The following is a 24,475-nucleotide window of genomic DNA, read 5'->3' on the forward strand; positions in this document are numbered from 1 at the left end:
TTAAAGACTGCGATGGAGCTCCGTATGCCACGGCAAACTGGCTGACACTGACGGCGGCGGTGCACAAATGCTGCGCAGCTAGCTCCATTCGACGGCTAACACCGCGGTTCCTGGTGTGTCCGCTGTGCCGTGCGTGTGATCATTGCTTGTACAGCCCTCTCGCAGTGTCCGGAGCAAGTATGGTGGGTCTGACACACCGGTGTCAATGTGTTCTTTTTTCCATTTCCAGGAGTGTATTTGTTTGACGTATTCCAATCTCTGTCTTCCTCTACAGTTTTTGCCCTCTCCATCTCCCTCTAGTACCATGGAAGTCATTCCCTCATCTCTTAGCAGATGTCCTATCATCATGTCCCTTCTCCTTATCACTGTTTTCCACATATTCCTTTCCTCTCCGATTCTGCGTAGAACCTCCTCATTCCTTACCTTATCAGTCCACCTAATTTTCAACATTCGTCTATAGCACCACATCTCAAATGCTTCGATTCTCTTCTGTTCCGGTTTTCCCACAGTCCATGTTTCACTACCATACAATGCTGTACTCCAGACGTACATCCTCAGAAATTTCTTCCTCAAATTAAGGCCGGTATTTGATATTAGTAGACTTCTCTTGGCCAGAAATGCCTTTTTTGCCATAGCGAGTCTGCTTTTGATGTCCTCCTTGCTCCGTCCGTCATTGGTTATTTTACTGCCTAGGTAGCAGAATTCCTTCACTTCATTGACTTCGTGACCATCAATCCTGATGTTAAGTTTCTCGCTGTTCTCATTTCTACTACTTCTCATTACCTTCGTCTTTCTCCGATTTACTCTCAAACCATACTGTGTACTCATTATAGACTGTTCATTCAGTTCAGCAGATCATTTAATTCTTCCATCACTTTCACTCAGGATAGCAATGTCATCAGCGAATCGTATCATTGATATCCTTTCACCTTGTATTTTAATTCCACTCCTGAACCTTTCTTTAATTTGCATCATTGTTTCCTCGATGTACAGATTGAAGAGTAGGGGCGAAAGGCTACAGGCTTTTCTTACTCCCTTCTTAACATGGGCACTTCGTTCTTGATCGTCCACTGTTATAATTCCCTCTTGGTTGTTGTACATACGGTATATGACCCGTCTCTCCCTATAGCTTACCCCTACTTTTTTCAGAATCTCGAACAGCTTGCACCATTTTATACTGTCGAACGCTTTTTCCAGCTCGACAAATCCTATGAACGTGTCTTGATTTTTTCTTTAGCCTTGCTTCCATTATTAGCCGTAACGTCAGAATTGCCTGTCTCGTGTCTATACTTTTCCTAAAGCCAAACTGATCGTCACCTAGCGCATTCTCATTTTTCTTTTCCTCTGTTAGTGTCCGACAAAACTATAGTGTTGCTACGTCACATTTCAACAAGAATTCATTTTTCATTTTGCGTTACTAAACTTCTGGTATTAATGTGAAGATCTGCTCGGTTTTTCTCTGAATTGTTAGTCTTTATCTATAATAATACACACGCAAATAAAAAATACCTGAATTATATAGTCTTCTCAAAAGTCAATCCTTTGACGTGTTCAATATTTGCAGTTGTACTGGCCACGCCCTTAAATACAAAAGCTACATTTGTAAACGACTTAAAAGTTCAAGTCCGAAGATCATATACGGCTCATTGTTCACATTCGTGTGACAGCTCGCCCCCAGGTAGAATTACTATCTTGGAGTGAGAGAAGACATTGGAGATGCAGCGGAAGCTCGAATCCAGGAAGGGCGGGAAAGGAAGCCGACCGTATCGATTTCATAGGACCATTTGCCTCAAGAAAACCGAAGTCTGGATAACCACACCGGGATGTGAATGCTGGTCCTCTCGAGTGCGTGTCCAGAGCCTAACCATGGTCTTAACCACCTCGCTTGGTTAGAGCGTTTGTGGCACAGGGCTTAAGATCAATTATGCTTCAGTGTTCTGAACCAACAGTCGTAAAGTAAATAAAGCTGACCGTATAAGTTTCCCTTGAATACTTACCGTTCGCCTGCGCCAATTACGGAAACACAGATTTTCTATAGTACTAATCTCCCGAAATCCATGCGAGATTAGAAGTTTGTCAGATAGGATTTTTCGCCAAGATCTCTTTCAGTTAAGCCATACAAACAAGCCTCAACATCCAATCAGAATCTACAGTCTCCTATTGGTTACCTATACCCCACCTCAATTTCGCTTCCCAGTCAACAGATCACTTTAATAACCTTACGTTACAGATTACAGCGGAGATAAATTCCTTCTAAAAACTTCTGAGCCGTTAAAGGAAAGAAATGCACTGCACATAGCGGCGAAATCTTTCTTTTGAACATTCATAACGTAATAAAACTCTACTCTAAGCTACAGTTTAACGCTAAACGTTCCCATTTAAAGGCACTGTCCTTCTAATTAACACATCTAGAAATAACATGGTTGCCGAATTGCCTCAGCGTGTCTTTCACCATTCTCTCTTTCCACAACGAATATGTGCCAAGTATCTTGTTAGATCTGATAACAACTCTAGCGTATGTTCTAGATCGATATCGCTTAAAAGCATGTTTTAAATTAGCGGCGTGCTGTTCACCAAGTATGTCCCTGGAATTGTCATTTCACAGAAGTGATGGATTATCGAAGACCGGTTACGGAGGGCGTCTGTGCTTGCGGAGTTACTATGGCAAGTAATGAGGTAGCGTGGCGAATTAAGATGTGGCAGTTTATGTAGTCACAAGATCGACCAGCTGGTAACACGGGGTGGGATTGGATTGATGACCTATTCCTTCCAGGACCTTTAACGACAATGGAGAATTTTCTTGGTCTAGTAAACCAGAATCCGCAGTGACCAAGCATCCAGGGCCCACGATGTCACTTGATGCCTACCTGGCAGTAAATGAGTAGAATTAGAAGGAAAGTGCAGGGCGACCCAAAAGTCCGTTAACAATTGAAAATTCAATATTTCACGGAATAATATAGGTAGAGGTGAAACTGACACATGGGATTTTATTGAAACAAAAAGTACACAAAAGACCAAGAAATGGAGCTTCATATGATACAAAAGAAATCAATTTTTAGCAAATGCTCAGCATTTCGTCTGTCATTTATTACCATTACCTGTAGCTGAGGGACAATCTTGTGAACAATGCTGTACAGCTTATCAGTAGGTATAGTGAGAAATTGTCGTCAGCATCCCTAATGTGGTCGGACGATTGGGGTTGACTTGAGACTACGGGAAACGCCATAACCGATAATCACACGGATTGAAGTCTGGGGACCTGAAAGGCCAAGCAATTCATACGTGGCGGCTCTGCAAGCGATGCACACCAAACGATGTGCGCAAGACATTTTTCACATGTGTAGCAGTATGAGATGAAGCGCTATCCTGTATAAAAGTCGTGGGCGTTTATCAGCCAGGCTAGAGATGACCTGGTTCCCTCTCCAACTACAGCTCATTTTATACACGATTCTCTTGCGACGTCACTGACGTGTTGCTGTCCAGCGCCATCTGTTGGCCAATTTTTGCACTCGTTTTTGGTTTCAGTAAAACTCCGTGTCAATTCAGCAACGTGAATCAATTTTTACCACTGCACCTACTCCGTTCCGTGAATTGGGATATTTTCATATGTTTACGAACTTCGTGGCCACCCTGTGTTTTAGACCGGTCCAGATGGCTGGGCTTGTTAAAGCGCCGCTTCCGAGGTACAGGGAGGTGAGTCTGCCCAGGACTGAAATCCGCTTCGAGTGTGAACGAACAAGGCCTGGTCAGCCAGTCAGCCTGTATATGTATTTTAGGCGGTTTCCCACATCCGTCCAGGTAAATACCCGGCTGGTACTCAAATCTCGTGTTAGATACAACCTACGTGATTTCGAAAATGAACTCACAATTCAGCATAGATTACACCTAGACTTATGGAGTGCACAGCTTCCGACCGGGTGGGTAGGATCTGTCGAGGGAGGGGGGGGGGGGGGGTGTAGTGGTGACGTAAGGAAAGGCATTCGGTCACCATCTGCCACTAACGTTGCCTCAATCCGTACACCAACCCCGACGTTGTAGAAGAAATGGGAAAAGGCCAAAGAGAAAGAAGAAAAAGGAAAGATGAGTTTAAGCATTTCCACTGGGTAACAAGGATGGAGTGCTACGATCCAAACCACCTCGATGAATTATCACAGTACGTTATCAGACAATACTGGAACTGAATGCTATGAAAGGTTTTTTGAAACGGAAATTACGTAGTTACGTCCTGAGAACAGCTCGATGTCGATGTACTGCGCCGTCTGAAGTCTAGATTACTCGCTGAAAATTGAATTATTCGAGTTATCAATATTCTTTCCTCTCCTCCGTGCGTAACATCATTTCGCAGAGCGTTTCTGCGCGCCCCTCCTTCTGATTGAAAACCCGAATGTCGTGTGTTCCAGGTGCTGACGTTGCTGAAACTCAATTAGAGCACAGGGCTTGATGGAATCTGTGTCGGGTTCCATTCGGAATTTCCGATTGATTTTGGACCAATCTTGACCTCAACTGACGGAAGAGCCCTTTAAAGGAGAACTGTATACTGCGAACGCCGTAATCCTTGCGACACAGACAGTGTGTGGTTGTGGTGCAAGGCTAGACATACCTGCCTTAAAATTTGATGGCTCCCTGTTGAATGTCGTCGACAAATTCTGCTACCTTGGTTCGCTTGTGTCAGAAGACCTTTCGCCAGACGACGAAATAAATGCAAGTGTTGACCAAGCGGCGAACTCGTTCAGGAGGCTCCGCAAAAGACCGTTCGACACCAAACACCTTGCGGTGACCAAGAAACTGCCCGCCTATGAAGCTTGCGTGCTGAGCATCCTCTGTTTGGTGCTGAGACCTGGACGTCATACGCCAAACAAGAACGTAAGATCTGCGATGCTTAAGAAACATTCTAGACAGAAGATGAAGTAACTATTTGACAAATGAACTGGTCGTGAATGCTGTGAAGCTAAAATATTACCACTCTCAATGAAAACTGCCTGAGCCGCGCGGGATTAGCCGAGCGGTTTAGGGCGCTGCAGTCAAGGACTGTGCATCTGGTCCCGGAGGAGGTTCGAGTCCTCCCTCGGGCATGGGGGTGGGTGTTTGTCCTTAGGATAATTTAGGTTAAGTAGTGTGTAAGCTTAGGGACTGATGTCCTTAGCAGTTAAGTCCCATTACATTTCACACCCAGTTTTTGAAAACTGCCTGCGCTGGCTAGAACACTTACGTGGTATGGCCCACACCAGTCTGCCTCGACGCACACTACTTTGTGAGATAAGATATGCCAAGAGACCCCCTGGAGCGCCCGCTTCGCACTTTAAAGATTGTGTCTGTTTAAGCGAGATATGAATGCATTTAATATTGCGACGAATAGGAGCTCGCCCAAGACCGCAGTAGACAGAGGAAACTCATCAAGAGTAGCATTACACGGCGACGCGTGACTGAACAACTTAGTTGCGAAAACCGAGTGTAGACAAGCGCCTCCGACGAACCCCTCGTTTGGTGTGGTATTCACTTCCCCCACCTGTAGACGAAAAGTGGTTTCTCCGCTTTAATTTTCTGTTAGGAAGTATAGGCCATTGAGGATAAATATTTTGCAAACGGTAAAAAAAAAGCACAAGGTAGACCTATGTACACAAACTACACAATTATGGAACATACTCTGAGAGCACACATGACTGTCCTGGAGCAAAATGACGCTGTTAATGAAAAATGGCGTGGGTTTAAAAAACATAGGCCGAACAAACTGAAAGTTTACTGTGTGAAAATAAGTGTTCTACTCAACAGCGTACAATACGAAATGGAAACAAGCATTTACATACATTATCTCGTAATCATGTTACGTTCCCAACACGTCGCTCGCATACATGTCGCTATGCTGTTTCTTACAGTAATCTCTGACCAGAATCAACACGCGAATGCGCACTACGTACGTGCTGTTCTCGTTATGAAGGACGCTCGACCCGACAGATGAGCGAGTAATCGATTGCGAAATGGACACCCCGCGTATGATGCCCCTCCCTCTTTGCTCCCCCTCTCCTTCCCTCGTCCCCTTTTGCGTTATTTGTGTACCTACGTGTGGCGACAGCGCTGCCTGCTAAATACGTCCCCTGGCGCACAAACAGAATGCAATATTGCGTCGGCCCTGGCGCAAAGTGCCCGCGTGTGTTGCGTGTCCAGCAGGCAGACACGCGAGGACCCGCAGTGATTGTAACTGCCCAGCTCAGCAGAAATACCAGACCACGAGCCGCAGTCGTGCTCTAATACGGTCCAAATAAATATAGGCTGCTGCATTACTTTAGCACGGTCCACGCGGCTCCCCCCGTCGGAGGTTCGAATCCTCCCTCGGGCGTGTGTGTGTGTGTGTGTGTGTGTGTGTGTGTGTGTGTGTGTGAGTGTGTGTTCTCCTTACCGTAAGTTAGTTTATGTTAGATTAAGTAGTGTGTAAGCCTAGGGACCGGTGAACTCAGCAGTTCAGCAGTTTGGTCTCTTAAGATCTTACCACGAATTTCGAATTTCCAATTACTTTCGCCTCTGTCATCATTTTTTTTTACAGGGTGGGTGTAATGGTTCTTTATTTACAGGACCATTACAGCACTCCAACCCCACTTCGCGATACCAGTAATACCGTACTACTTTTCTGCGAAGTAACAGACATATTTTTATGACAATATTCACATTTGGTTTTATTAATGTGTAGGTACTCCGATGTATCAGTATATTACAAAATGGTTCAAATGGCTCTGAGCAGTATGGGACTTAACTTCTGAGGTCATCAGTCCCCTAGAACTCAGAACTACTTAAACCTAAGGACATTACACACATCCATCCCCGAGGCAGGATTCGAACCTGTGACCGTAGCGGTCGCGCGTTTCCAGACTGTAGCGCCTAGAACCGCTCGGCCACCCCGACCGGCGATATATTGCAGTGATATGGTTCTTGTGTGTATTCATTTCTGTGAGACTGTCATAATCTTTGACTGACTTGTAACGATTTTCGCGCGAATGCGCACAGAGCAGTCTTTGTTTCACTTTGCAGAAGTTGTTATTTCGCTTGGTAAAAGAACAGTCAAGTCTTGTGTTTGGTTAAAGTGGAAATTAAATATATTAAGATTGATACAAAACTGTTTTCTTGATGATGTGGAAATTAAGAAGTAGTATATGTGAATTTACAAGAACTTTAATTAAAAATGTGGATGGTGAACAGTAAGTCAAAAAATTATTTCTACCATACCATTGTTCTGATCTGGGATTGTTTGATCATAAGAATTTCCTGAAAACCGCATTTGTTAGGTCTTCAAATATTGCTAAAATACAGATCTGGACCTTCTAGCTGACAAAGTGGAATCACTCTAGAATCAACAAGATGAGCCATAACAACTTCGACGAAATCTACTTGGGAATCCATTCAAGATAAGTGCCAAAATTAATGACTTTTTTGACAATAACTTTGTTGTTACCCGATAAAGTGAACATATGCTGCGTGAACAACATTATTAATCTGATTTCTAACCTACTTTGCAAGTGGTGGTATTGTTACATGGGGCAAATAAGAGTGGCCCGGGAAACAAAGTCCCAGGCTACAAAGAAACACGCCAGAGGAAAGGAAATACGGTACTAACCTAACTATAGCATATGTTGAAAGTGACCACCACTCATCTCATGGCACTTTTGGGCCCTGGTCGGTAAATTACAGATCGAAGCTGAACTGCTGGAATTACTGTATTCGCATCCGCAATGTTCTACTGCAGTTCTTGAAGACTGTAAGGGTTGTTGCACTACACCTTAGACTTGAGGGCTGCCTATACAAAATAGTCACACAGTGAAAGATCAGTTGACCTGTGTGCCCGGCTTGGGCCGCAACCAGACTGCCCTCTGCTAACAACTCCGTCTAGCGTGATGATCGTGTAAAAGTGCTCCGAGGTTCCTGTTGGAAGTAACTGTAGGTACTATCCTCCTCCGTTAACGCTGCCACAGAGAGTATCCGGTCGTCCTGGCCCCTTTTATTTGTCCCATCCTGTACTTAAGGTACCATTATTTATGCTGATCCAGATTGAACAGTTGTTTCGATTTAGTTCAGATGATTGCAAGACGTTGCGCAAGGAATGGCCAGTACCGTTCGCTTATCTAATACTGGAAACTTCCTTATATCTTCAAAGGCATGTATTTAACAGTGTAGAAATGTTGTACCAGCAATAAGAAGTACTCCTTCACTACACTGGAAATGTAGTACTTTTCTTCAAAACCGGTTGTGTCTCCAATGGACCGCCAGGAGCATTTTCTCTGCTGTTTCGACAGATATTGGCAATTTTCATTTTTCAAATTGTAACTGGAGATAACCCGAACAAATCGTGCTCATAACGTCCTTCATTTGATATTCAGTCCACTGAAAGCTTCGTTTCGTTTCCGGTTTTAAATCTGAATTTTACGTGCCCATTCGATAGAGCGCTCTTACATTAATCTATTCCAATATTTGTTTTATCGGTAAGCATTTAACAGGGACAATAAAACACAATGAATAAAGAGCGATCCAGCAACGACTAAAAGAGAAATTGAACATACTAACTTGAGACAGATGTGTCGAATGGGCTCTTTAATTTTTTTATATATTTTTTGTAATGGGAAATAAACCGACGCTTACCCGTTCACGCAGGGCGTAGCTTGAAAGACGTGATGAGCATATTTATTTGGGCTCACCCCAGCTACATGTTTGCAAAAAACAAATTGCAAATATCTGTCGACCCACCAGAGAAATCGCGCATCACGACTCTCTACATCTACATCTACATGACTACTCTGCAATTCACATTTAAGTGCTTGGCAGAGGGTTCATCGAACCACAATCATACTATCTCTCTACTATTCCACTCCCGAACAGCGAGCGGGAAAAACGAACACCTAAACCTTTATGTTCGAGCTTCGATTTCTCTTATTTTATTTTGATGATCATTCCTACCTATGTAGGTTGGGCTCAACAAAATATTTTCGCATTCGAAAGAGAAAGTTGGTGACTGAAATTTCGTAAAAAGGTCTCGCCGCGACGAAAAACGTCTATGCTGTAATGACTTCCATCCCAACTCGTGTATCATATCTGCCACACTCTCTCCCCTATTACGCGATAATACAAAACGAGCTGCCCTTTTTTGCACCCTTTCGATGTCCTCCGTCAATCCCACCTGGTAAGGATCCCACACCGCGCAGCAATATTCTAACAGAGGACGAACGAGTGTAGTGTAATCTGTCTCTTTAGTGGACTTGTTGCATCTTCTAAGTGTCCAGCCAATAAACGCAACCTTTGGCTCGCCTTCCCTTCGCAGAGACAGGCTGTATATGTGACTTCCCTCTCCTCAAGAGAGTGGCAAGTTACTTCGGGCTTGATGTTGATCAGAAATTCTTCGCCACCACTTGTAAGACTTAATAAAGCTGTACAGGGACGTGAATAAACGATTGACATGGTACCTTGAAAGTTTGGCTCTGAGCACTATGGGACTTAACATCTGAGGTCATCAGTCCCCTAGAACTTAGAACTACTTAAACCTAACTAACCTAAGGACATCACACACATCCATGACTGAGGCAGGAATCGAACCTGCGACCGTAGCGGTCGCGCGGTTCCAGACTGAAGCGCCTAGAACCGCTGGGCCACACCGGACTGCTTGAAAGTTTGCTGTCACATTGCAATTTTAAACGTTTCATGTGATACTTTACAATTCGGTCACTTCCGTGTATTAGCTGCCTTAGGCTCCTGCAAAAATGCAGTTCTTTGCCCAGTATCGGTTATGAAGAACTTGTTTATTTGTGGCGCAGTTGGTGAGGTATCCAGGAATTCTTCTTTTGAATTTTGGGTGAGCCGATCAATCATATCAACTGTACACTGCGGTGAGAATCCTGGGCGTAAGTTTAAAGTAAGCCCTCTTGTGTTATGCTGTATTGAGGGAGCTAGTGTTTGACGTCGAATGGCCGAAGTTGCTGGTTAATACGTAGTGCCTATAAATGGTACACCTCAACTCAGAGCGATCAGTTCCATCGTTGAAAGGTGAAAGGATGTTAGCAAGCCGAAGGAAGCTGTTGAACCATGTATTCCATTGAACAATGTGTTCTCGTACTGGAATACCACACATTACAACAAACTCCTACGAGAACAAGGCATATTTTTCAAGTACGATTTAATGTTTCAGAAGGAACCGATGCGCAAAACACTCGCAAGCTCTTCGTCAAATTCCAATGGTCAGGCAGCGCGGCTGATGGTGTACCGGGAAATGTTTGCACCGGGCAAACCGTAGTCGCTCTGGAAAGTTTCGCCGTGATATCTGGAATTATTAAGCAATATCTAAGGAAATCGGTATTACAAATTGCAGCAGAGACTAACCGAAGCGCTCCAGCTTGAAGAAGGTAATGAGAGAGCTTATACATGTTTCTATTCAAACTCCATAGCCACTAGGCCATATCTGTACATCACAATGATGGATAATGAAGGATTTGATGTTGGATGCTCTATGTACCAAAGCATCTTCTATTTCAGAACCGAGTCCTGTTGGATGACCAATTCTGTTTTGTATTGGACTAGTTGGTGTTAATCCAACTTGCATTTTAATTTTAATTTGCACTTTACCATGTAAAGCGCTGAAAGGAATGTCATATAATTCTGAAGCAGCTCAAATGTATACTCATTACACTCTATATTGACTCATCTAATGCAGCTGGACTCCATTTACTGTAGATTTCCTTTTTTGCTCGTTTTCGTGGCATCTAGAAAATAAGAGATTTAAAAACTCACGTAGGAAAATGTTTAAATATACAGAAATTAATGGCAATAATTGTGTCTAGGATGTCTGTGGTAACCAATCGTGACGGACTAAACTAAAAAACTGCATTGATTGAAATTGTACTAGGCTATCGAAATTGCACAATTTTTCTGATCGAAAATGTACTATTAGTTTGAGTGAAATCGCGAGTAAATAGTAGTGAATAGTGCCAGGAGATGGCAGCACATTTCACAGTCTCTTTCTCTCTCTCTCTCTCTCTCTCTCTCTCTCTCTCTCTCTGTTTGTGTGTGTGTGTGTGTGTGTGTGTGTGTGTGCGTGCCTCAGAACACGCCCGAACGGAAAACAAGTTTCTAACTTAACTAATACAGAATTTGTAAGGGCGTGGAAATTAGAATATTTATAAGAGCGCGTTAGACTGAGTAGTTTCACCTTAAGAGGAAAAAAAAAATTATGTCTCCTTAGTACAAAGTGGTTTATTGTTGGAAAACACAGGAGAAGCTGTAGAAACCCACTACACTACAAAGCCACACAAAGGCAAGTGCTACCAAAACTATGAGACTGACAAATGGCGCGAAACCCTATGTTGATCAGAATTGTAGCTATATCGAAATGAATACACTAAGCAGATTCAGAAGGATGTAGGTTGCACTAAGTACTGGGAGATGAAGCTTGCACAGGATGGAGTAGCATGGAGAGCTGTATCAAACCAGTCACAGGACTGAAGACCATAACAACAAGAATCGAAATTGTACCACCTTACCCTAATGATCATCTCCACAAAGGTATAATCGTCAGTGACTGTCTTTAGCTGAATATGGAGTACCTGAAGAAACTTGTGAACTGTCTTCCTCGATGAACCGAGGCATTTATCAAGATTGTCATTCCGTTTAGTGAGATGCTTCTTGGCACTAATTTTTTGTCCGGCTTCGTTTCATCTAGTTTGTCCAGTAAAATAACTATTTCTGTCTTCTTATTGCTATTACAGTAATGAGCCAATCGAAACCTTGTTGTATACGACGATTTCCAGTGTCATGTGAATGCTGGTGAGGACGTCCACTCTCCAGCTTGAGTGTGTGTGTGTGTGTGTGTGTGTGTGTGTGTGTTGTCATAAATTAATGTGTCTCACTCTGTCAAACATAAAATAATACTCTGTATCTCTTCTCATGTTTACAATCGTTGATGAAATTTCGTTTTTCAGTTTTTAAGGTCCCGTACCCCAACCGGTAAAAACGGTACCTTTACAGGATCACTTCGTTTTCGGTGTATCTCTTGGCCCGACTGTTCGAAACCATTGCTTCGTGGGAATGGGTAGACATATCAAGTTAAAATTGTATGTCATGTGTTGAGATCCACGGTCCCTTGTCGATGTGAGATATTGAAACGTCTACGGCAATGCAGTCAGAAGATACGGTCATTTATGTCACATATTTTGATACTAGAAAATCCACATGCCAAAACCTATACTTCGCACCCTCCTTTGACACAGAATCATGAAATTGGCCAGGAAGGAAGGTTTCGCACTGAAACCAAATCCGAATAGATGAAATCTTCGTAGATGGTATCGACAGTTTGTAGGCACAGGACGTATATACTCCTATAAAGGAATTAATCCTGGCCGTCCTTGTATTTCCGACGAAGAGATCCCACGAATTGAAACCATTTCACAATGCAGTTCAACAAAATGAGCTTGTTCAAATCTGGAGTTACAACCACCTACAAAAATTATTTGGTGTCTTTTGATACGTCGGTTAGTTATCAACCTGTACAAGTTACATCTGTTAAAAAACCTACACGTACGACAAACTCAAACGTGTGGCATATTCTGACGTGTTTTAGAATGCCATTGACGATGAGTACACTTTTGTACAACGCAGTGTTCAGTGATGGAGCGACTTTTCACCACAGTGGAAGGGGAACAAACTCAGTGTTCAAATTTGGGGCTTACTAAACCCACATATACACATTATACGTATTCGATATTCACTCAAACCCAATGTGTTTTGTGCGATATCCCACTGATATGTTTACGGTCCATTCTTATCTGCAGTATATTTTTATGTTACAAAACTGGTCGTTTCCGAGGCTGAAAGAGGACAAACTCTTTTTAGCAACAAGACGAGATACCCACTCATTGGAGTCGCCAGTAGTATGAATGACGGAGACTCTACCCAGAACATGGATTGGTCGTCAGACAGCCGGCGACTTAACACTTCTCAACTGGCCTTAACTTTCGTCGGATTTGATGCACTGTGGCTTCTTCCTGTAAAGTTTCGTTAAAGGCAACTTTTATGCACCAACTACCACAGGAACTAGGAGAGCTGAAGAACCGGATCCGTGGTGCCATAACATCAAAGTCCATGGAAACACTTACCCGAGAATCGGAGAAATTCGAGTATCTGTGCGATACTGTTCGTAGATTGGTGAAGGACATGTTAATCTAAACTTGAGAGATTCGTAAATATGTACTCCAAATTTCATAGTTGTATGCCTTATAGTTTAATAAATATATTCTCTCTAAACACAATTATTTTTGATACATGTCCTCCTAGCGCAATCCAGATGTGCTTTATGGGTGGTATCATGGAACTGGGATGACTTGTCAAGGACCCTTAAGGCGTTTGTAGTATGAACAGCAATGTGAGATGCTGCGTTAACCTATTAAAATACGTTATTTTGTAAACCGGTTATGAATGATATGACCACAGGGTCTAGCCTTCTTGTCACTTGCTGGTGAACATTTAACATCCTTTGATCAATATCCAGTTCATTTCTCTTGTCATACCTACCAGCTCCCCAATCCATGACTGCAAGATCTGAAGAAGTGCTGGTCTCGAGAAAGAAATCGCTGCTTTCTGTGACCTTCCACCAAGTCATCTACGGGCGACCTCAGACACAACAGAGAGCCATATCTGAATATTGCGAAGTACCACTCACTGTCCCAAGTGTCTGTGACTCTACACTATGTCAATCTCTGCTGTTTGCGGTATGGTGTCAACGATAAACGACGCATGTGATCTCGAGATATCAGCCAACCTTCCAGTTATCTGATACCGAAAGTATGTGGTGACACTCTGCCTGTAGCCGCCACCCGGATTTCATCTGTTGTCATCTCTTTATTTGTCTGGCCCAGTCTTTCAATCCTACGATCTTCTCGCAGTGCAGTCCTTCTGGAAGGACCCGTGCCTAGAGTATTTACCATCCTCTTTTCCTGAGTCCATTTCATTACCGCTGGTTCTGCAGTCGTTGCTCTATAACAACCGTTTGTGCGTTATGTTGTGTGATGATCCCACCTCTGTGAGCCCGATGATTTAATTTTCTCAATTTCCCGAAGATACTGATAAGCTGCAACGAAACGTAGAAGTAAACCCTCGGTATAGTAAAGCAGGTTAAAGGCAAGTCCTCCGGTCCAGACTGTAGGCCAGTTATATTACTATCAGAGTATGCTTAGACAATAGCTCCGTATTTAACAATCACATACAACAGTTCGCTCGACGAAGAATCCTTACTTAAAGTCGGCGAAGTTGCACAGGTCACGCCAATACACAATAAAGGAAGTAGAAGTAATTTGATGAATTATAGACCCATATCGCTGACTTCTTTGCAATGGGATATTGGAAAATATACTGTGCTCGAACATTGTGAATTACCTTTAGGAGATTTAGAAAATATCGTTCTTCTGAAACCAGCTGGCTGTTTATTCTCTTAAAGTAGTGAGTTCATTCCATATTTATATATTTCCGGAACGTTTTTGAAACCGTTCCTCACAAGCGACTTCTATACGTGCCTACAGCGTATCGTCACAGCTGAGTGATTGCATTCATGATTTCCTGTCTGAAAGATCACGGTACATAGGAACTGACGGGAAGTCTTCGAATAACACAGAATTGACGTCTAGTGTTCCTCAACGAAGTGTTGTAGGCTCTCTGCTGTTGGGAATCCGTACAATGATTTACGCGTAAATATAAGCAGCCATCTTAGATTGTTTGCAAATGATACTGTCGCTTACCGCCTAGCAAAGTCATTAGAAGCTCAAAACCAATTGCAAAATTATTTAGACAAAACATCTGTACTGTGCGAAAAGTGGCAATTTACAATAAATAATGAAAAGTGTAGGGTCATCCACCTGAGTACGAAAAGAAATCTGTTAAATTTCGGTTGGATGATAAATTAGAAAAACGTGAAAGCTGCTAATACAACTAAACAGCTAGGAATTACAATTACGAACAATATAAATTGGGACGATCATGTAGATAATGTTATGGGGAAGTCAAACCGAAGACTGCGTTCTACTGGCAAAACACTTAGAAGATACAAGACGTCTGTACTGCCTACACTACCCTTGCTCGTTTTTACAAGAATATTTCTGAACAGTATGGGAAACGAACCAAATGGAATTGGCGGAAGACATCAGGAACGTTCCGAAAACACAGCTAGTTTTTCACCGTCCTGAAATGGGGGAGAGAGTGTCACGGATATGACACTCGAGATGCGGTTTCATTGATTAAAACAAAGGCGATTTTCTTTGCAGCGAGATCATTTCAGGCGATTTCAGGCTTTAATGTTCTCCTCCGAATGAGAATATATTTTGTTGACACGCAAATATAAAAGGTGAAGTGATCATTGTTAAAAGTAATAGAAATTAGAGCTCGCATGGAAAAATTTAAGGGCTTGTTTCCCGCGTCTTGTTAGTGGAACGGTGAAGAAATTGCGTGATAGCGATTCGATGAACCCTCTGCCAAGGACTTAAGTATGAATTGCAGGATAATCATGTAGGCAGAGGTGTAAAAGTGTACATTCTCTGAGCATGTTGTGTTGTGATCTCCACAGGAAATTTTTCAGTAACGTTAGATTCACCCAGCAGTCATTACGTACGCACACCGTTGTTCATCCGTACAATTGATGTCTTCTGTACTAAAATAACCTCAGGTAAGAAAACAGAGGAGTATCAGGGAGGAACCGTTCAGTCTATATATTGGTTGCCGGTGTAAATACTTTTCATTTTTGGAAGTGTGTTTTAAAATTAGGACACTAACGAGGAGGGGAGCGGGGCGGTGGGGGAGGAAATATGCTACTTTACTAGTAAACCATCATAAATATTACTAGATCATATTTTCTTCTAAGAAATCATAAATTATATGTTACGCACCATCAGTACGCTTTTATCTTTCTGTAACACAGAAAAAGTGATCTTTACTACTTGTACACGTTAAATTTGAGTTTTTAAGATCGTATTTACAAAACTGAAAATCAGAGAAGGTTTTGCAGAGAACTGTTTATTCCCTTATCATTTGTTTCCTTCAACTATGGCTTTTTGTATTTGATAGTTTTCTTCAATTATTAGTTTTTGTGGGGAGCTGTTGTTGCATTTGAGAATTTTAAAAGTCAGTGTTAATGTTTGTGTGGCTGTGTTTCATGTTCAACACTTGTCCAGCAAATGTAGAATGACAGCTGTTTTGTGTTATATATATCTGCTATTAAGGTTTTTGTTCTTTACAAATTGATAACCAGTCCTAGCATTTTAGCTGGCAAATACCAGATGCGTTGTGTTTGTGCCTGTATTGGTTGCTCCTAGTTTTCTCTGTATGACAGGTCTGTCCTGAAGGCTATTTTTAGTAATAGTTCTTTTAGTGTGTTGCCTATTCTAAGTGGTTGTGTTTGCGTTCTATGTGTGTTCTATGTGTCTGTGTTTTCAAATCTGTGACGGGTTGTTTGATTTCATATTCTAGGTGTCCCCTACATTTTCGTTTTAATCTTGTGGTTCAGCTTCTCTATAAAGTCTGTGTAAAAAAATAATTATCTACAGGACATACATATCGGTACAGAGAAAACTACAGGCAACCAATATAGGCTCAAACACAGCACATCGGGTATTTACTAACTGAAATGTCAGGACTGCATATCAACTCCTAAAGGACAGACAAGCAGAAAATTTAATACTAGACGCACAAAACTCAGAAGAGCATTAAAAAGTAACAGCTGTCGTTCTACATATGCTGATCACGTTTTGAGCATGAAACAAACTACAACAAACATCAACACTGACTTCAAAATTCTCAAATGTAGCAACAGCCCCCCATTAAAAGTAATAATTCAAGAAAACTATCAATAAAAAAAGCCATAGTTGAAGGAAAACAATAATTGAGTACACAGTTCCCTTCAACGGAACTCTCACTGTTCACAGAGATTAAAAACTCCCGGCCAGATAACATTCAACTGATCAGCTGTTCGCCATCTTGTTCCTGTAGCTGTCAACGAATAACAGCGAACCATGCCCCGTGGGCCTTGCCACTGGGGAAAGGGAAGGGGGGGGGGGGGAGGCTTTCGTGTCTGATCTATATAGATAGCAGTACTGTAGGTGCAAACAAATCCAAGAGGGTATCTGTTGAGAGGCCAGACAAATGTATTGTTCCTGAAGGGGAGAGCAGGCTTTTCAGTAGTTGAGTGGCAACAATCTGATTGGTTGAGCGATCTGGTCTTGAACCATCAACCAAAATGGTCTTACTGTGCTGGTATTGCGAACGGCTGAAAGGAAGGGGAAACTACGGCCGTAATTTTTCCCGAGGGCGTGCAGCTCTGCTGTACGGTTAACTGATCGCATCCTCTTGAGTAAAATATTCCGGAGGTAAAATATTCCACCACTCGGATCTTCAGGCGGAGACATCTCAGGAGGTTGCCGTCATCAAGAGAAACAAAATTGGTACTCTACAGACCGGAGCGTGGAGTGTTACATTCCTTAATCGTGAAGGTGGTTTAAAAAACTTGGTAAGGTAATTGGACAACTTGAAGTTGGAAATAGTGGAAATTAGTGAAGCTGGTGGCAGCAGAAACAGGACTTAGGTGAATACAGGGCTATAAATACGAAATCAAGTGCGAGTAAGTGCGAATGCTACGGTCGAAGGTTCGAATCCTGCCTCGGGCATGGATGTGTGTGATGTCCTTAGGTTTTCTAGGTTTAAGTAATTCTAAAATCTAGGGGACTGATGACCTCAGATGTTAAGTCCTATAGTGCTCAGAGCTATTTGAACCTAGTGCGAGTAATGCAGGAGAGGGTTTGATAATGAATAAGAAAATAAGAATGCGAGTAAGCTACTATAAACAGCATAGTGAATGCATTATCGTAGGCAAGACAGACATGAAGCTCAGACCCATAACAGTAGTACAGGTTTATTTGCCAACAAATTTAATTGCGGTGGGGGACTGGATTTCGATAGTAGGAAATGACAGAGAAGGAAAAATAGTCGGTAAATATGGACTGGGGGAAACGGATTAAAGAGGAATCCACCAGGCAGAATTTAACACAGAGCATAATTTAATCTTTGCTGACACTTGGTTTAAGAAACACGAAGGAGGATTGTACAGATGGAAGAGACCTGGAGACACCAGAGCGTTACAGATTGTTTATGTAATGGTAAGACATTTCCAGCGGCAGATGTGGACTGTGAACACAATTTATTCGCTATGAACTGTAGATTATATTTAAAGAATCTGCAAAAGACGGGAAGTTACAGAGATAGGGGCCTGGATAAGTTGAAAGAATCGCTGGTTGTGAAGAGGTTCAGAGGGAACGTTAGGGAAGAACTGGCTAGAACAGGGGAAAGGAATACAGTTGAAAATGAAAAGTTAGTTTCGGAAGATGAAATAGTGAACGCAACTGACGATCGAATAGGTAAAGAGACAAGGCCAATAGAAATCCTTGGGTGACACAAGAGATATTGAAATTAATTCAGGAAAGGAGAAAATATAAGAATGCATGAAATAAAGCAGGCGAAAGGGAATACAAACGTTTAAGAAATAAGACTGGCAGGAAGAGCAAGACGGCTAAGCAAGAAAGCCTACAGAACATACGAGGGTCACTCCAAAAGATATGCACACTATTTCTTTTTGAACTCATCTTTTATTCTCCATGTTTGAAAGTTTTACAGTGTATAGATACATCCTTTAGGAACAATATTTTCATTTCTCCAGATAATCCCCATCCCTCTCAACTGCTTTACGCCATCTTGGAACCAGCGCTTGCACACCCGCATGGTAAAATTCTGGACCAACCCCTGTTGTAGCCACTGTTTGGCAGCGTGCACAAGGGAATCATCATTTTCAAACCTTGTCTACGAAGAGTCTTTCAGTTTCCCAAAGAGATGATAGTTACATGGAGCCAGGTCAGGACTGCAAGGCGGGTGTTTCGGTGTTGTCAATCCGAGTTTTGTGATAGCTTCCATGGTTTTTTAACTGACATGTGGCCGTGTATTGTCGTGCAACAGCAAAACATTCTGCTTTTGCCGATGTGGTCGAACACGAATTAGTCGAGCTTGCAGTTTCTTCAGTGTCGTTACATATGCAACAGAATTTATGGTGGTACCACTTGGTATGATGTCCACAAGCAAGAGTCGTTCGGAATTGAAAAACACTGTAGCCATAACTTTTCTAGCAGAAGCTGTGGTTTTGAATTTTTTTTCTTAGGTGAATTTGCATGATGCCACTCCATTGATTGCCTCTTCGTCTCTGGTGAAAACCGATGAAGCCATGTTTCATAACCTGTCACAGTTCTTCCAAGAAATTCATCTCCACCATTCTCGTACTGTTCCAAAAGTTCGCTGCATGCCGTTTTTCTTGTTTCCTTGTGAGTCACTGTCAACATCCAGGGAACCCACCTAGCACAAATCTTTTCTAACGCCAACACTTTCAGTATTCTGCAAACACTTCCTTCCCCTATCCCAACGTAGCGTGACAATTCGTTCACTGTGATGCATCTGTCAGCAGTCACCAATTCCTTAACTCTCTGCACATTGTCTGGAGTGTGTGCAGTAGGTGGCCTGCCGCTGCGAGGACAATCCTCAGTATTGCCGTGCCCGCTTTCATCACGTAACCTGCTTGCCCACCGTCTAAGTGTACTGCGATCGACAGCAGCATCTCCAGACACCTTTTTCAACCTCTTATGGATGTTTCCCGCTGTCTCGTTTTCACAGCACAGGAATTCTATGACAGCACGTTGCTTCCGACGAACGTCAAGTGTAGCAGCCATCTTGAAGACATGCTGTGACGTCACCACTCACGGGAACAGGTTGAACTAAGTTTGAAAACAAGCAGGAAGGATGTATGTACATGCATATCTTTTGAGTGATCCTCGAATGTAAAGATTTAGAAGAGTGTTTCCCTAGGGGAAAGACAGATGCGCCTTCATGAAAATTAAAGAGGCCTTTTGGGAAAAGAGGAACAGCTCTAAGAGTATAAAGAACACAGGTGGAAACCCAGCCCTGAGAAACAAGGGAAAGCTGAAAAGTGGACGAAGTATATAGACGGTCTGTACAATTGAGATGAACTTGCAGGCAATGTTGTAGAAATAGAAGAGGACGTAGGTGACAATGAGATGGGAGACATTATACTACGAGAAGAATTTGACAGAGCACTGAAAGACCTAAGTCAAAGCAAGACCCCAGGAGTGTACGACATTCCCTCAGACTTACTGATAGTCTTGGGAGACCAAGCAATGACAAAACTCTTCCATCTGGTGTGCAAGACGTATGAGACAGGCGAAGTAACTTCAGATTTCAAAAAGAACTAAATAACTGCAAAGAAAGCTGGTGCTGACAGGTTGAATATTACCGAGCTATCAGTTTCGTAATTCATGCTAGCAAAATACTAACACCAATTCTTCACGGAAGAATTGATAAACGGATAAAAACCGACCTCGAGGAATATCAGTTTGGATTCCAGAGAAATGTGGGGACACGCGAAGCAATAGTGACACTGCGACTTATCTTAGAAGATAGAGAAAGCAAACCTACGTTTGTAGTATTTGCTGACATAGATAAAGCTTTTGACAATGCAATTCTGAAGATAGCAGGCGTAAAATACAGGGAGAGATAGGCTGTTTACAACATGTACAGAAACCACACGTCACTTACAAGGGTCGAGGCCCATGAAAAGTAACAAAGCTTGAGAAGGGAGTAAGACAGTGTTGTAGCCTATCCTCGACCTTATTCAATCTTTAAGTTGAGCAAGCAGTAAGAGAAATCTAACAAAAATTTGGAGAAGGATTTAATGTTGAGGGAGAAAAAATAAAAACTTTGAGGTTTCCCGAAGACATTGTAATTCTGTCAGAGACAGAAAAGGACTTGAAAGGGCAGTTGAACGGAATGAATAATGTCTTGAAAGGTGGATATAAGATGAACACTAGTAAAAGTAAAGCAAGGATCATGGGATGTAGTCGACTTAAGTCAGGCGCTTCCGAGGGAATTGGATTAGGATACAAGACGCTTAAATTAGTAGATGCATTTTGCTATTTGGGCAGTAAAATAAGACGATGGCCAAAATAGGGAGGATATAAAATGTGGGCTAGGAATGGCAAGAAAAGCGTTTCCGAAGAAGAGAAATCTGTTAACATTGAATATAGGTTTAAGTGTTAGAAAACCTTTTGTGAAAGTATTTATACTGAGTGTAGCCATGTATGGAAGTGAAACAAGGACGATAAACTGTTTAGAAAAGAAGAGAATAGGAGGTTTTTAAATCTAGTGCTACAGAAAATTGACGAAGCTTAGATGCGTAGCTCACTTAACTTATCTACATCTACATTTATACTCCGCAAGCCACCTAACGATGCCTGGCAGAGGGCACTTTACGTGCCACTGTTATTACCTCCCTTTCCTGTTCAAGACGCCGGCCGGGGTGGCCGAGCGGTTCTAGGCGCAACAGTCCGGAAATGCACAACAGCTACGGTCGCAGGTTCGAATCCTGGCTTGGGCATGGATGTGTGTGATGTCCTTAGGTTAGTTAGGTTTAAGTAGTTCTAAGTTCTAGGGCACTGATGACCTCAGAAGTTAAGTCCCATAGTACTCAGAGCCATTTGAACCATTTTTTTTTTTTTCAAGTCTCGTATGGTTCGCGGGAAGAACGATTGCCTGAAAGCCTCCGAGCACGCTCGAATCTCTCTAATTTTACATTCGTGATCTCCTCGGGAGGTATAAGTAGGGGGAAGCAATATATTCGATACCTCATCCAGAAACGCACCCTCTCGAAACCTTGCGAGCAAGCTACACCGCGATGCAGAGCGCCTCTCTTGCTGACTGCCACTTGAGTTTGCTAAACATCTGCGTAACGCTATCACGCTTACAAAATAACCCTGCGACGAAACGGGCCGCTCTTCTTTGGATCTTCTCTATCTTCTCAGTCAACCCGACCTGGTACGGATCCCACACTGATGAGCAATACTCAAGTATAGGTCGAACGAGTGTTTTGTAAGACACCACCTTTGTTGATGGACAAAATTTTCTAAGGACGCTCCCAATGAATCTCAACCTGGCACCCGCCTTACCAACAATTATTTTTATATGATAATTCCACTTCACATGAGGTGGCAGTGAATGGAACTGGAGAGAAAAGAAATTTGTGGCATGACGTGGGCAGGTGAAGAGATCTGATGATAGGGCACATTCTGAGACATCAAGAGATCGCCAGCTTAGTACTGGAGCGAAGTGTAGGGAGTAAAAATCGTAGAGATAGACCAAGGTGTGAATGCAGTAAACACATTCAGAAGAATGTGGGTTGCAGCAGTTACTAGGAGATGAAGATGCTTGTACAGTATAGAGCAGTAGGGAGAGCCGGATCAAACCAGTCTTCAGAGTGGCGACCAAAACAACAACAACAGTGGGAGTTAGTTAATGCAGGTCTTCAGAGTGAAGATAATGAGGAAACAGGGAGCAGTAAATGGGCACATTGCAAATACACAAACACACAATCTTTCACATAGAATTAGTTAATGTCAGGCATAACAATAAAATTGCCAGGCGAAAATTTCGAAGTAAATACCTGCACTACATTACGTTCCCTATGGTTGTAGATGGCGAACTGTGAAAGAAAGAAACTGTAATTAAAACATGAAAATCCAGAAAATCACAGCATGTGGTTCCAAGGTATATACAGGGTATACAGGGTGGTCCATTGATCGTGACCGGGACAAATACCTCACGAAATAAGCGTCAAACGAAAAAACTACAAAGAAGGAAACGTGTCTAGCTTGAAGGGGGAAACCAGATGGCACTATGGTTAGCCCGCTAGATGATGCTGCCATAGGTCAAACGGATGTCAACTGCGTTTTTTTTAACAGGAACACCCATTTTTTATTAAATATTCGTGTAGTACGTAAAGAAATATGAATGTTTCAGTTGGACCACTTTTTTCGCTTTGTGATAGATGACGCTGTAATAGTCACAAACGTATGGCTCAAAATTTTAGACGAGCACTTGGTAACAGGTAGGGTTTTTAAATTAAAATACAGAACGTAGGTACGTTTGAACATTTTATTTTGGTGGTTCGAATGTGCTACATGTACCTTTGTGAACTTATCGTTTCTGAGAACGCATGCTGTTACAGCGTGATTACCTGTGAATACCACATTAATGCAACAAATGCTCAAAACGATGTGCGTCAACCTCAGTGCATTGGGCAATACGTATAACGACATTCCTCTCAACAGCGAGTAGTTCGCCTTCAGTAATATTTGCACATGTAATGACAATGCGCTGACGCATGTTGTCAGGCGTTGTCCGTGGATCACGGTAGCAAATATCCTTCAACGTTCCCCACAGAAAGAAATCCGGCGACGTCAGATCCGGTGAACGTGCGGGCAACCCAACCCAACTATCTGTCATGAAATATGCTATTAAATACCGCTTCAACCGTACACGAGCTATGTGCCGGACGTCTACCATGTTGGAAGTACATCGCCATTCTCTCATGCCGTGAAACACCTTGTAATAACATCGGTAGAATATTACGTAGGAAATCAGCATACATTGCACCATTTAGATTGCCATCGATAAACTGGGAGCCAATTACCCTTCCTCTCATAATACCGCACCATACATTAAACCGCCAAGGACGCTGTTGTTCCACTTGTCGCAGCCATCGTCGATTTTCCGTTGCCCAATAGAACATATGATGCCGGTTTACGTTACCGCTGTTGGTCAATGAAGCTACGTCACTAAATAGAACGCATGCAAAAAATCTGTCATCGGCCCGTAATTTCTCTTGTGCCCAGTGGCAGAACTGTACACGACGTTCAAAGTCGTCGCCATCCAATTCCTGGTGCACAGAAATATAGTACGGGTGCCATCTATGTTGATGTACCATTCTCAAAACCGACGTTTTTGAGATTCCCGATTCTCGCGCAATTTGTCTGCTATTGATGTACTTGGGCATCATCATTTGTTGCAGGTCGTGGTTGACGTTTCAAATGTGGCTGAACACTTCCTGTTTCCTTAAATAACGTAACTACCCGGCGAACGGTCCGGACACTTGGATGATGTCGTCAAGGATACCGAGCAGCATACTGTACATAGCACACGCCCGTTGGGCATATTGATCACAATAGTCATACATCAACACGATATCGACCTTTTTGCAATTGGTAAACGGTCCATTTTAACACGGGTAATGTATCACGAAGGAAATACCGTCCGCACTGGCGGAATGTTACGTGATACCACATACTTATACGTTTGTGATTATTATAGTGCCATCTATTACAGAGCGAAGAAAGTGGTCCAACTAAAACATTCATATGTCTTTACGTCCTACACGAATATGTAATAAAAATGGGGGTTCCTGTTTAAAAAAAAAACTAACCTGATATCCGTTTGACCTATGGCGGCACCATCTAGGAGGCCAACCATAGCCCATCGGGTTTCCCCCTTCAAGCTAGACATGTTTCCTTCTTTGTAGTTTTTTCGTTTG

This window comes from Schistocerca gregaria, chromosome 1 (assembly GCF_023897955.1).
Source record: "Schistocerca gregaria isolate iqSchGreg1 chromosome 1, iqSchGreg1.2, whole genome shotgun sequence".
Lineage (NCBI taxonomy): Eukaryota > Metazoa > Arthropoda > Insecta > Orthoptera > Acrididae > Schistocerca > Schistocerca gregaria.